Below are 13,509 nucleotides of genomic sequence, written 5' to 3' on the forward strand. Positions count from 1 at the left end.
TATAGTGGGGTACAGGTAATGATAGCCAATTTTTTTATTATTAATTTGACAGTTGCTTTGATTCACAGTGAGGTTGGGCATCCAAACAAAATAGATTTTTTAAAACTATTATACAAATAATATTTCATTTAATAGCACCTGGCAAACTGCCTAAAAGTAGAATAGTTTACTATCATTTTATTCATTGTTCAATTTATTGACAATTTGGGCACACGTTGTAAAATTATTATCACAGAAGGGTTTTTTTCTTTTTACATTTAAATAAATTTAATTCATTCATTCATTCATTGTCTGTAACCCTTATCCAGTTCAGGGTCGCGGTGGGTCCAGAGCCTACCCGGAATCACTATGCGTAAGATGAGAATACACCCTGGAGGGGGTGCCAGGCCTTCACAGGGCAACACACACACACAGTCAATCACACCCAGACGAAACCCACGCAAACACGGAGAACACACCACACTCCTCACAGACAGTCACCCTGAGGAAACCCACACAGACACAGTGAACACACCACACTTCTTACAGACAGTCACCTGGAGGAAACCCACACAGACACAGAGAGAACACACCACACTCCTCACAGACAGTCACCTGGAGGAAACCCACGCAGACACAGGGAGAACACACCACACTCCTCACAGACAGTCAACTGGAGGAAACCCACGCAGACACAGAAAGAACATTCCACACTCCTCACAGTCACCCGGAGGAAACCCATGCGGACTCAGAGAGAACACACCACACTCCTCACAGACAGTCACCCGGAGGAAACCCACGCAGACACAGAGAGAACACACCACACTCCTCAAAGACAGTTACCTGGAGTGGGACTTTAACCCACAACCTCCAGGTCCCTGGAGCTGTGTGACTGTGACACTACCTGTTGCACCACTGTGCAGCCCAGAAATTTAATTGTGAATTCATAAAGTGTGTTATTCCTTTACAGACTGGCTGGCTGTAAACTTACCAAGGACTCCTGTGAAACTCTAAGCTCAACTCTGCAATGAGTAAACTGCTTGAAAGAACTGGACCTCAGTAACAATGACCTCCAGGACTCAGGTGTGGAGTTGCTCTCTGCTGGACTAAAGAGTTCTCTCTGTAAACTGGAGATACTCAGGTGAGATTTATCTGAATCTGAAATCATTCAGTATCATATTAAAGAACATATTTTGCACTCAATGTCATTAGTTTACTTGTGGTGCTCACAAAACATGGTGATAGTGTTATTATTTCCTGGGTATGTACAAGTACTCTAATATAGTGAAAGAAAAATGAAAACTCAACCCAATTTCTTATGTTACACTGCCTCCAAAATGTATCTGAAAACCTCTTATACAACTATTATTGTGTATTTATACTGTTCTTACCAGCTCAGTGTCAAACATGCAGATCAAGATAGATAGATAGATAGATAGATAGATACTTTATTGATCCCCAGGGGAAATTAAAGGTCTCAGTAGCTTACAGACTTAGACATCACATACACGAATCACTAAACAGCAATGGACTAATAGAGTTTTAAAAAAAAAAAAAAAAAAAAAAAAATCAAATACCCAAGAAGCTGACAGTGTGCTTAAGAATAATCAATCAATCGTCAGAGTAATCAAACATAGCCTGGCAAGAATCTGTGATACTGTGAGCAGCTGGGGATGATCTCTTTTGTGCAGCATATGATTTAAAAGTTGAAAAGGTGTGGATAATGCAATGGGTATGGAATGTGCAATATAAGTACAGTGCAATAACAGTGCAGTTTCAGAATTAGAAATAAATATATTAAATAAACTAGTGCAAGGCAATTTAGTGCAATGTACCTGTATTAAGTATACACCTACTATTGTAGCTGTCAGATTAAGGTACACATGAGGTAGATGAGTTGGTTGACTTGTCCAGTGGTTGACCTGTCTATTGTCCAGTTAGGTACACATGTGCAATATGGAGGAGGTGGAGGTGGTGGTGGTGTTGGATGGACAGACAGACTATGCAGAGAAGTCCAACTCTCCTCTCCCCTTTAGTGAAGCATTGAACAGCTCAATAGCCCTGGGGACAAATGACTTCCTCAGTCTGTCAGTTGAGCCTGGCAGTGAGCGAAGTCTCCAGCTGATCAAGCTCTTCTGCTTGGTTATGATACTGTGGAGTGGATGGCACTCATTGTCCAAGATGCTAATCAGTTTGTTCAGGGTCCTCTTGTTTGATATGGAAGTGATGCACTCCAGTTCAGCCCCCACCACAGAGCCAGCTTTCTTAACCAGCCTGTCTAGTCGCCCAGCATCCCTCTTCTTTATGCTTCCTCCCCAGCATACCACAGCATAAAAGAGGACACTGGCAACAACAGTCTGGTAAAACATCCTGAGGAGCTTACTGCAGACATTGAAGGACCCCAACCTCCTCAGGAAGTACAGCCTGCTCTGCCCTTTCTTGTAGAGTGCTTCAGTGTTGGCTGACCAGTCCAGTTTATTGTCTAGGTGTAAGCCCAGATACTTATAGGTGTCCACCACCTCCACGTCGACCCCATCAATGGTGACTGGTAGCAGGACAGGCTTTGACCTGCGGAAGTCCACCACCATCTCCTTGGTCTTTGAAGTGTTCAGTTGGAGGTGGTTCAGTTTGCACCATTGCACAAAGACCTCCACCAGGCTCCTGTACTCCTCCTCCTGCTCGTTCCTGATACACCCCACAATTGCAGTATCATCAGAGAACTTCTGCATGTGGCACGACTCAGTGTTGTAGCAGAAGTCAGATGTGTACAGGGTGAACAGGACTGGTGAGAGCACAGTACCTTGTGGAGCTCCTGTGCTGCAGATCATGGTGTCGGAGAGACAGTTCTTCAATCTCACGTACTGTGGCCGCTCTAACAGATAATCTGTAATCCAGGTTACCAGGTGAGCGTCCACACCCATCTGTTGGAGCTTGTCTCCCAGTCTGAGAGGTTGGATGGTGTTGAAAGCGCTTGAGAAGTCAAAGAACATGATTCTCACAGCACTGTTCCCCTTGTCCAGGTGTGAATGTGTCCTGTGTAGGAGATAAGTGATGGCATCCTCCACGCCCACTTTCTCCTGGTATGCAAACTGTAGTGGGTCCAGTGCATGGCGTACCTGGGGTCTCAGTATGCATAAGACCAGTCTCTCCATTGTCTTCATCACATGTGATGTTAGAGCCACAGGCCTGTAGTCGTTAAATTCACTCGGGTGTGGCTTCTTAGGGACAGGGGTGAGACATGATGTCTTCCACAGTGTTGGAACTCGACCAAGACGGAGACTCAGGTTGAAGATGTGCTTCAGTGGCTCACCCAGTTCAGCAGCACAGGCCTTGAGCAGCCTTGGACACAGTCTGTCTGGCCCGGCAGCCTTACCAGGTTGTAGTCTCCTCAGCTGTCCTCTGACCTGATCAGCCGTGACGATGGGGGGAAGGGGGATGGGGGCAGGGGAGGTGATTGCCTCGGGGGGTAGTTGGATGGCTGGAGACTGATGGCTGTTGACTGCAGCCGTTGACACCGTGTGGGGGAGAGGTGTGATAGCATGTGATGGGGGTCGCCTAGAGTGTGAAGGAGGTGTTGGTTGGTCGGGCAAGCACACAAGAGCAGTGTCCGAGTCAGTAAGGGGTGGCTGGCATACCACTGCCATCGGAGCTGGATCCGGATCAGGGCGGTCAAACCTGCAGTAGAACTGGTTCAGCTGATTCGCCATGTCCAGATCCCCCTCCACAGAACTGCTGCTCTTTTTGAGGCCAGTGATGGTCTTCATACCATCCCAAACCTCCCTCATGTTGTTCTCCTGCAGCTTCTGTTCCACCTTCTTTCTGTAGTCCTCCTTAGCCTCTTTCAGCTTAACTTTGAGTTCCCCTTGTACGCGCCTCAGCTCTGCCATGTCTCCCTCTCTAAACGCCTTTTTCTTCCTATTGAGAAGGGCCTTGACATTGCTGGTAATCCAAGGCTTGTTGTTGGGAAAGCAGCGTACAGTTCTCGTGGGAACAACAATGTCCATACAGAAGTTCAGGTAGTCCGTAGTGCAGTGTGTGACCTCCTCTAAGTCCTCCCCACTCTGCAGCACACTCCAGTCTGTGGATCTGAAGCAGTCTCTCAGAACCTCACCTGCTTCAGGTGTCCATTTCCTGAAGGTGCGTGTGGTGGCTGGTAGCCTCTGTACTTTGGGCTTGTACATTGGCTGTAGATGAATGAGGTTGTGGTCTGACTTCCCCAGCGGGGGGAGTGGCGTGGCACTGTATGCATCCCTCAAATTTGCGTACATGAGGTCTATTGTTCTGTTTTTTCGAGTAGGGCAGTTAACAAACTGGTAGAAATTCGTGAGAGTGGAGTCCAATGTTATGTGATTGAAGTCGCCCGAGATTGCAAAAAATGCATCAGTGTGTTGAGTTTGCAGCCTAGCGATTATTGAGTGGATGACGTCACACGCTCTGTCCGGAAGAGCACGCGGCGGAACATAAACACACACCACAATGGCGTGCGAGAATTCTCTCGGCATGTAGTACGGTCTGAGACTGACCGCCAGTAACTCCACATCCTCACAGCATACAGTCTCCTTCACTGTAACGTGTCTGGGATTGCACCATCTGTTGTTAATGTACATCACCAGTCCACCTCCCTTCTTTTTGCCAGAAAGTTTACAGTCTCTGTCCAAGCGAGCCACACTGAAGCCGGGCAGCTCAACGTTAACAGTGGGGATTTGGCTAGTTAGCCATGTCTCCGTAAAGCATAGCAGGCTACACTCTCTGTATAACTTTTGGTTTCTTACCAAGGCAGCCAGTTCGTCAGACTTGTTAGCCAGAGAGTTCACGTTTCCCATAACCATCGAAGGAACTGCGGGCTTGTATCTCCACTTCTTCTCCCGCCGCCTTGTCTTCACTTTAATCCCCGCACGGCACCCTCTAAAGCGCCATAGCTCCTCCGGGATGTTTACGTTAACTCTGCCAGCGTTCTCCCGTAGTGCAATCAGCTGATTCCTTGTGTACACAAGTTTGCTGTCGCTGGGTCGTTGTGATCGGTCCATATCCATAGGATATAATAAAACACTCCTCAAGGTGTGTAACCAAAAAGTTTCAAGATAAAAAAGTAAACAAAGACTTAGAAAAAACAAGCGAAGACGGAGCTACCTCGAGATGCTGCCACTGTCGTCGGCGCCATTTTGAATTGACCAAATGATCAATAATGTATTTGTTCAACACCCCTCACTATATCAGTAAACTATATCAGAACTCAATCAGAAAATCAAGGAATAGCCACAGTGAAAATGTTAAAGAAAAACTGGGCATGTGTTCTCCCTGTGTTTGTGTGGGTTTACTTTGAGTGCTTTCCCTCCCACAGTCCAATAACACATGTTGGTGGGTTTAATGGCCATTCTAAATTGTCCATAAGTGTCAGTTTGTAAGTGAGTGTGTGTTGCCCTGTCTTGTGCCCAGTGATTCCAGGTAGGCTCCTGTTCCACTAAGACCCTGGACTGGATAAGTGGTTAGAGACAATGAGTGAATGAATGAATACCAGGCATACCTTGACTTACATATGTACAATAATAAATTGAATCTTTTCCCTTCGATGTAATGAGTTATTTTAACCATATTTTTATTAAGTGTTGTTCTATTTTCAAATCATTTTCTAAATCTCAGTGTTTATCTCTACAGTTAGTAAATTTCCCCCTGAAAGAACGTTTAAATGTTAGTAACATTGACCTGCAGAATTCAGGAACGGAGATTCTCCTGGACTGAGGATGCTACATTGCATTTATATATATATATATATATATATATATATATATATATATATATATATATATATATAAATATAATTTTTGATATATATATCTGTTAAGTTTGGGAAGTAACAGAATGCAAGGATGTGCATTGAGTTTCACAAAAAACAATAGAATCTTTGAATTTCTTGACAGTTAATTTCACACCCACTGTAAATTGTGCTATGCGCTGTGTATTATTGCAGACTAACCATCTGTAATATTGGCAACAAAGGCTGTGAAACTCTCAGGTCAGTTCTACAATCAGCAAACTGCCCCCTGAAAGAACTGGACCTCAGCAACAATGACCTGCAGGATTCAGGGGTGGAGCTGCTCTCTGATGTACTAAAGAGTCAATTCTGCAAACTGGAGACACTCAGGTAAAATAAAAGTTTTATTTTGTTCTTCAAATTACACATAAATAAATAAAATCCCAAACATCGAAAAAGATGTTCATTAAGTCCAGTATATAAGACATATTAAATGTTCAGAATAAAAATCTTCTTGTCTATGCTATGAGTGACATTCAAACAGACATTCGCCTGTAGCATTCAGTTTCCTCTTGAACAGACCATTAGGGATAAAGGGCTAGTCATCTCACATCAACTTATTTGCAGTTTTTAAGCAGAAATATACTGTTGTACACTGGTTCATGAATACAATGTGGAATACTGGTGTGTTTTAGCCTTCAGACTAATGTAGTGGTAAGCAAAATATAAAAAATGACATGTCATGCAGTGGCTGTTGTACAGTGCTATGTGCTAAATAATGTCATTCAAGTGTTTGTAACTGGCCAAGCTGAGCACAATGGAGTGATTGTGAGTTCAATTTGAGTAGCCAATGAGCTACTAGGCAGTTAACACCAGGCAATACAAAGAACATAAACATGGAATTATATGTGATTCTATAGTTTTCTGACATACACATATATCTGTATATTTACAGCTCAAGACATACTGGTGTTGAAATGGCTCTGCGTGTGATTAGATATAAATGTCACATTGTTACTCTGCACTGAACTGTGGAGATGTTAATGTTTTATGAATTTATTCTTGACATTGGTGGACTCTACTGACTTAAAAGAAAATCCTAAAAAATGTAAACATGTAAAAACTTTTCCAGATAAAAAGTCAATATAATATATGGTCAGTACACAAACAATGTTTGATAACAATGTTTTTGTCCCCATTACTCAGGCCTAGCTGGACGTTAGGCCATAACAGTTAGACAGATTTTGGAAACAATGCCAGTTTGATATCAGCTTATTGCTGTTACTTACACATTATTTGCTGCTTGTTGCATTTGTACTCTATAGCAAATACAATTTTATCTACATAACTGCCACCGTCTTGTCTCCTTCTCTTTCTGCAGATTGTCTGGTTGTATGGTTACAGAAGAAGGCTGTTCTTCTCTGTCATCAGCTCTGAAATCAAACTCATCCCACCTGCGACAACTGGACCTGACGTACAATCACCCAGGAGAGTCTGGAGTGAAGCTGCTCTCAGATTTGCTGCAGGACCCCCACTGTTCCCTGAAGAGACTAGATTGTGTTCATTTTCTTTGCAATTCAGATACTTTACTTGTGTTGGACTTTACTAACTTACTTACAACTGTGTATATATTTGTGTGTGTAAGACTGCAACATGGAAGGAACATCTGGATGAAACAGGACTAAAGAAATGTAAGAAATACACACACACACATGGACACATAAATACACATCTATAGATATCAATCATTGGAAATACACATCAATCATTAAAAATCACACAAATAGTAATAACTTTTGCATTACTATTACATTATCTCTTGTTTGTGTTTGGGAGTGTGTGTGTGTGTACAGTCTTTGTACAGATACCTGTTACATCACGTTGGATCCAAATACAGCAAACACTCGTCTCTTGCTGTCAGAGAGAACTCAACTCAACTCAACTCAACTCAACTTTATTTATAGAGCACTTTAAAAAACACCAACAGTTAAAACAAAGTGCTGTACAAAAGATGTTTATAAAACAAACTAAAACAAAATAAAATAACCAATAATGAAAAATAAATAACTTAAATAAAAACAACACTAATAAAATTAATAAAAGAAAACAAACGTCTCATGCTGAGTTGAAAGCCAAGGAATAAAAATGGGTTTTAAGATAAGTTTTAAAAACCGAAAGTGAAGAAGCCTGCCTAATCTGTAATGGCAGGCTATTCCACAGTTTCGGCGCAGCAATTGAAAAAGCTCTATCTCCTCTGAGCTTACGTTTTGACCTCGGCACCTCCAGGAGCAGCTGATCAGCTGACCTGAGGCACCGAGCAGAGACGTGGGGGTGTAGCAGCTCAGTGAGGTAAGGTGGGGCGAGTCCATTTAAAGATTTGAAAACAAATAAAAGAATCTTAAAATGTACTCTAAAATGCACAGGCAACCAGTGGAGAGAGGCCAGAATGGGAGTGATATGTTCCCTCTTACGTGATCCCGTTAAGAGTCGGGCAGCAGCATTTTGCACCAATTGGAGACGTCTGAGGGAGGACTGGCTGACTCCAAAATACAGTGCATTGCAGTAATCCAATCGGGATGTGATGAAGGCATGGATTACTGTTTGAAAGTGCTCGTAAGAGAGAATTGGCTTCACCTTTGCCAGCTGCCTCAGGTGGAAAAAGCTGGACCTAACTACTGTGCCTATTTGGCGGTCCAATTTAAAATCACTGTCCATCTTAAAACCCAAATTTAAGATAGTTGGCTTCACATACAAAGTCAAGGGGCCCAAATCAACTGGAGGGGCTTCACAGGGACCACTGGGACCAAACACCATCACTTCTGTTTTGTTTTCGTTAAAATGTAAAAAATTTAAAGCCATCCAGTCTTTAATGTCATTGAGACATAACAACAGTGGTTTAATTGAGAAAGCATCTTTCTTCTTTAAAGGGACATATATCTGGCTGTCGTCAGCGTAACAGTGAAATGCAATGCCATGTTTTCTCAAGATAGAGCCCAATGGGAGCAGATAAAGTGAGAAAAGGAGGGGTCCTAAGATTGAGCCCTGTGGAACTCCATATGATAGGGGAGCTGAGGAGGATTCTGAGCCAGCAAAACTCACACACAAAGTTCTGTCCGTCAGATAGGACCTAAACCAGTCCAAAGCACTACCACAAATGCCGACTAGATGCTGCAAGCGGGAAACTAAAATGTTGTGATCCACTGTGTCAAAAGCAGCAGTTAGATCCAGCAGGACAAGAATTGCATGGTCCCCAGAATCATTGGCCAGGAGAATGTCATTAAAAACCCTGAGCAACGCTGACTCTGTACTATGCAAGGTTTTAAAACCAGACTGAAAAACCTCCAGAATATTATGCTCATCCAAAAATAATTTCAGTTGAGCATAAACAACTTTCTCCAAGATCTTTGAAATAAAAGGCAGCTTGGAAATAGGCCTATAATTAGCCAATACTGTATGGTCGAGGCTAGGTTTCTTGAGCAGGGGTTGTACTACAGCATGTTTAAAACTCACAGGAACAACACCAGAAGACAGGCTGCTGTTAATAATGGCCAGAACCTGCTGCCCTAGAGTATGAAAAATCTCTTTAAGAAAGTGAGGAGGCAAAACATCACAAGGAGAACCTGAGGGCTTTAAATGGCCCACCACATCCTCCAAGTGCGACAGAGTCACCGGCTCAAACCTATCAAACACAGCCAAGCAAGGGGCAGAGTCAGAGGGGTCAACAGCAGGAGCTGTGATAAGAGCTCTTGCAGTAACAATCTTATCAATAAAAAAGTGCAGAAAGTCATTACACATGTCAGGAGATGCTTCCAAACAGACAGGCTGAGGGGCCTTAAGAACAGAGTCAATGGTTTTAAATAACACACGTGGCTTATGACAATTTGCCATAATAATATTTGACAAGTGTTCTCTCTTAGCCTCTTTGATGGTGCTCTGGTAAGAACGCCAGCAGTCTTTTAACATTTGAAATGAAACCTGCAGCTTATCCTTTTTCCATCGGCGTTCAGCTCTGCGACACTTCTGCTTTGCTGCACGCGCTTGGTCATTGAACCAGGGCTCAGGTTTAACTTTGGGCTGTTTAGTTCTTAATGGAGCCACTGAGTCCAGTATGGTTCGGCAGGAGGAGTGAAACCAGGAGCTGAGCTCCTCCGTATTAACAGAGGCTGAGTCAGGAGGAGGACAAAGCTGGTCGAAAGCGCAGGTGAACTGTCCGGCAGTGAAAGAGTTAAAACTCCGACCAAGCCGAGCAGGAGCGCAAGGTTTAAAAGCAGCACAGGAGAAAACAACATCAAATAAAACAGGCATGTGATCAGAAAACCCACCATCATGGATCTCTAAATTTAACACAGACAGCCCATAAGACAGAACAAGGTCTAAGGTGTGTCCATGTTCATGTGTGGGCCCGGACACATACTGCACTAAATTAAAAGAGTCAATGATGTTAACCAAGTCCTTCACCAGCGGTTTATCTGGACAGCACACGTGAATGTTAAAGTCCCCGACGATAAGGATGCGATCATATTTCGGCATATGTCCCGCCAAAAAATCAGAAAAATCATTTATGAAATCCTTATTGTATTTAGGGGGTCGATAGATGACAGCACACAGCACCGGGTCAGAGCGGCCCACCTCAAATAAAGTGACTTCAAAACTGGAAAATGAGGGTGATACAGTGCGCTGTTTACATTTAAAATTATTTTTAAAAACAGTCGCCGTTCCTCCTCCCCGGCCTGACGTCCGCGGGGTATTGAAATAACCACAGCCAGCCGGCAGAAGTTCAACGAGAGCACTGTACTCACCAGCACCAATCCAAGTCTCTGTCACAAAAAGAAAATCCAGGCTTTGAGAAGAGAAGAAGTCCCTCAGGATAAAAGTTTTATTTGCCAGTGATCTGGCGTTCACAAGGCCGATCCTGGCAGGAGCTGAGGCCTGTGCTTTAGACAGATTAGGAGCACGAAGCGGCGTCCTCAGGTTGCGGGGATTCACCCCACGCTCGCGGAGCCGGGAAAAGCAGGGGCGGCGGGGACGGGATCCCTCATCCAGGCCGATGACAGGTACCAGGGAGATGCTGATGGGCTCCAGGAAACGCCAGGACACCACGAATTGGGGGGATAATCCACGTCGTGGCCGGGAACTGGATGACGATTGTGAGAGGTAGACCTTTAGTTTCACTAGCCGACCGCCACGTTTACCGCGGCGGCGGCGACGCTTTCGCTGAATTGTTTGGGCCGAGGCCCGGCGCAGGTGATTCGGAATACCCGATAGGTGCGGGGGCAGAGGATTCTGTCCACTGTGATTAAAAACACCTACATCACAGGTATTATATCTAAGATCCAGGAGAAACTGGCGATCATACACCAGTAGAGACTTCACATGTGAAGTGCCAAAGCTTAGCAACACTAACAACACAAGGCAAAGTGAGAGCAGCAGACGGCCAGCCACACACACCGGCGCCATCTTGATCCCAACGTGATCTTCAAACAAGAAACAGAAAGGTGCAGAGTACCTGGGAGAATCAACCATATCAAGATCATCCAGCAAGTTTTTATCACTCAGGCATCTGGAGGAAAAGAGAGAGTTAGGATTGTAGCTTTGGAAACAATAAATTCTCATGGAGATTGAGCTGCATTGGTAACAGTTACTCTGTCAAACACAATAAGATAGAAACTAAAATACAAGCCCCCCGCTCTCACTCAAAGAGAATCGGAGTGTTTCTGGACTGTGGGTCCAGCACTCTGTCCTTCTACACAGTCTTACCAAACACACACACATTCACACACCTACACACATTCACCTCCACATTCAGTGAGCCCCTCTACGCTGGGTTTAGGGTTTATTCTGGATCATTGCACATAGTATAGTACCTTAATTTGAAGACTTAATCTGCCACCTTAATTTGTCACTATTTTACCTCTTAGCCTGATTAGTTGTTTAAATGCACTGGCTGCTGACTGTGCAGAGGGGTCTGTGATGACTTAAATGGCCTTTTCATAGCTGTACAGATGTAGTAGAATGCAAACAACCAATTTTTGTGGTTTCTGAGAGCTGTTTTCCTGATCCCATCATCATTGCTCTTAGCAAACTGGAAGAGATTTATCATGAAGAAAAATTTAATTAAACTCTAAATGTAAACTGCAAATTTAAACTGCAAGCCTAATCACAGCTGATGTATTACGTGCTGGTTTTGAGTTTTAAAACTCAGACAATTCATTTTTAATACTTTTTTTAAATACGTTTTTTCAAAGAAATAACTCCTTTGCATAGTATAGAATGTTTATAAAAAGTATATAGTAGAGGTAAAATCGAGGTACATAATATACAGATAAACCAAGGGGAATGTAAACATTTGCAAGAGTAGTTACACCTTTAATCACATAATGAGAAATGTGAGAGACCTGACATCTAAATATTACATATGTCTGCTGTACTCTGAACATGCCATTTATAAAGTAACAGAAACTGTTGTCGCTTCCCAAAGAAAATCATGCATCTCCATTTTTGTAGATATTTAGTTTACATTTGAACACAGAAGCTGTCCTTCACATTAATGGATGAATAGAAATGCTACAAGACTACATAAAATATATTTTTACACTGAGTTCCGTTAAAAGATTAAATAATTATTTTTTCCTTTTCTAATAAATTTCTTGTTTTATATATTAATGTTTGTTTTGAGAGCATCAATATGCCTTTTGTTTTAAAATAAAAAAAAAAAATTGTGTGTTTTTGTGTTCATAAAAATAATGAAATAAGCAACTAAATAAAATTATTACTTTGTTTCTGGACACAACCTCCAAGGCATGTTCCTGCATTATGCCCAGTGACCCCGGGAGGGTTCTGGACCCACTGCAGCTCTTAATTCTGGATTAAGATGTTACACAGAATGAATGAATGAACAATATATTTTGTCCTATACCCTAGATGTCACATCAAACTCAGGTGTCAAAAGAATGTCTCTATGTCTATAAGATATTTACTTTTAGAAAATTACCAGCAAAAAGTAATTTAAAAAAAAAAAATATTTCACATTAAAACTAATGAATAGCTTTAACTACACATACAGGTGTCACGAATCACGGGGCGGACTGAAGGAGGCGGACGCACTTGCTAAAACACAATAAACTTTTAATCAAATTAAACAAAATAATACTGAACAGACTTCAACAGAAAGGAAACACGATGACTTAAAAAACAAAGGAAACAAAACGAGGACGTGAAAAACTATGACCTAGAAACATCGGAGACGGACAGACTTGAGAACACGACAGAGGCAACAACATGGACCGAAACAGTGAAAGGAGAACGAATGAGAACAATACAAAACGACATGACTGGGAGAGAGAAAGAAACAACACGACATGACTTGACTGAGAAGGTAACTACACAACAGGACTGGGAAACCACATGACTAAACTAGGAAAGAGCAAAATAACAAATGACCGATAACAGGCAGAGATACAAGGGGACTTAAATACTGAACACAGACACGATACACCTGGACAGCTAACGAGGGGGCAGGTTACCAAATGACACAGACGATGAGGAGGAACAAGGGCGGAGACAAGGACAATAACAGACAAAGCCATGTGCAGATAAAGCACATGGCGGGGACGTGACAACAGGTGGTGGTCATAAAATTAGAATATCATGAAAAAGTCAATTTATTTTAGTAATTACATTGAAAAAAATGAATATAATTACTTGTATATTATACTCATTCATTACACACAGATGGATATATTTCAAGTGTTTATTTCTTTTAATTTGATGATTATAAC

Source organism: Hoplias malabaricus, chromosome 9 (genome assembly GCF_029633855.1).
Source record: "Hoplias malabaricus isolate fHopMal1 chromosome 9, fHopMal1.hap1, whole genome shotgun sequence".
Classification (NCBI taxonomy): Eukaryota; Metazoa; Chordata; class Actinopteri; order Characiformes; family Erythrinidae; genus Hoplias; species Hoplias malabaricus.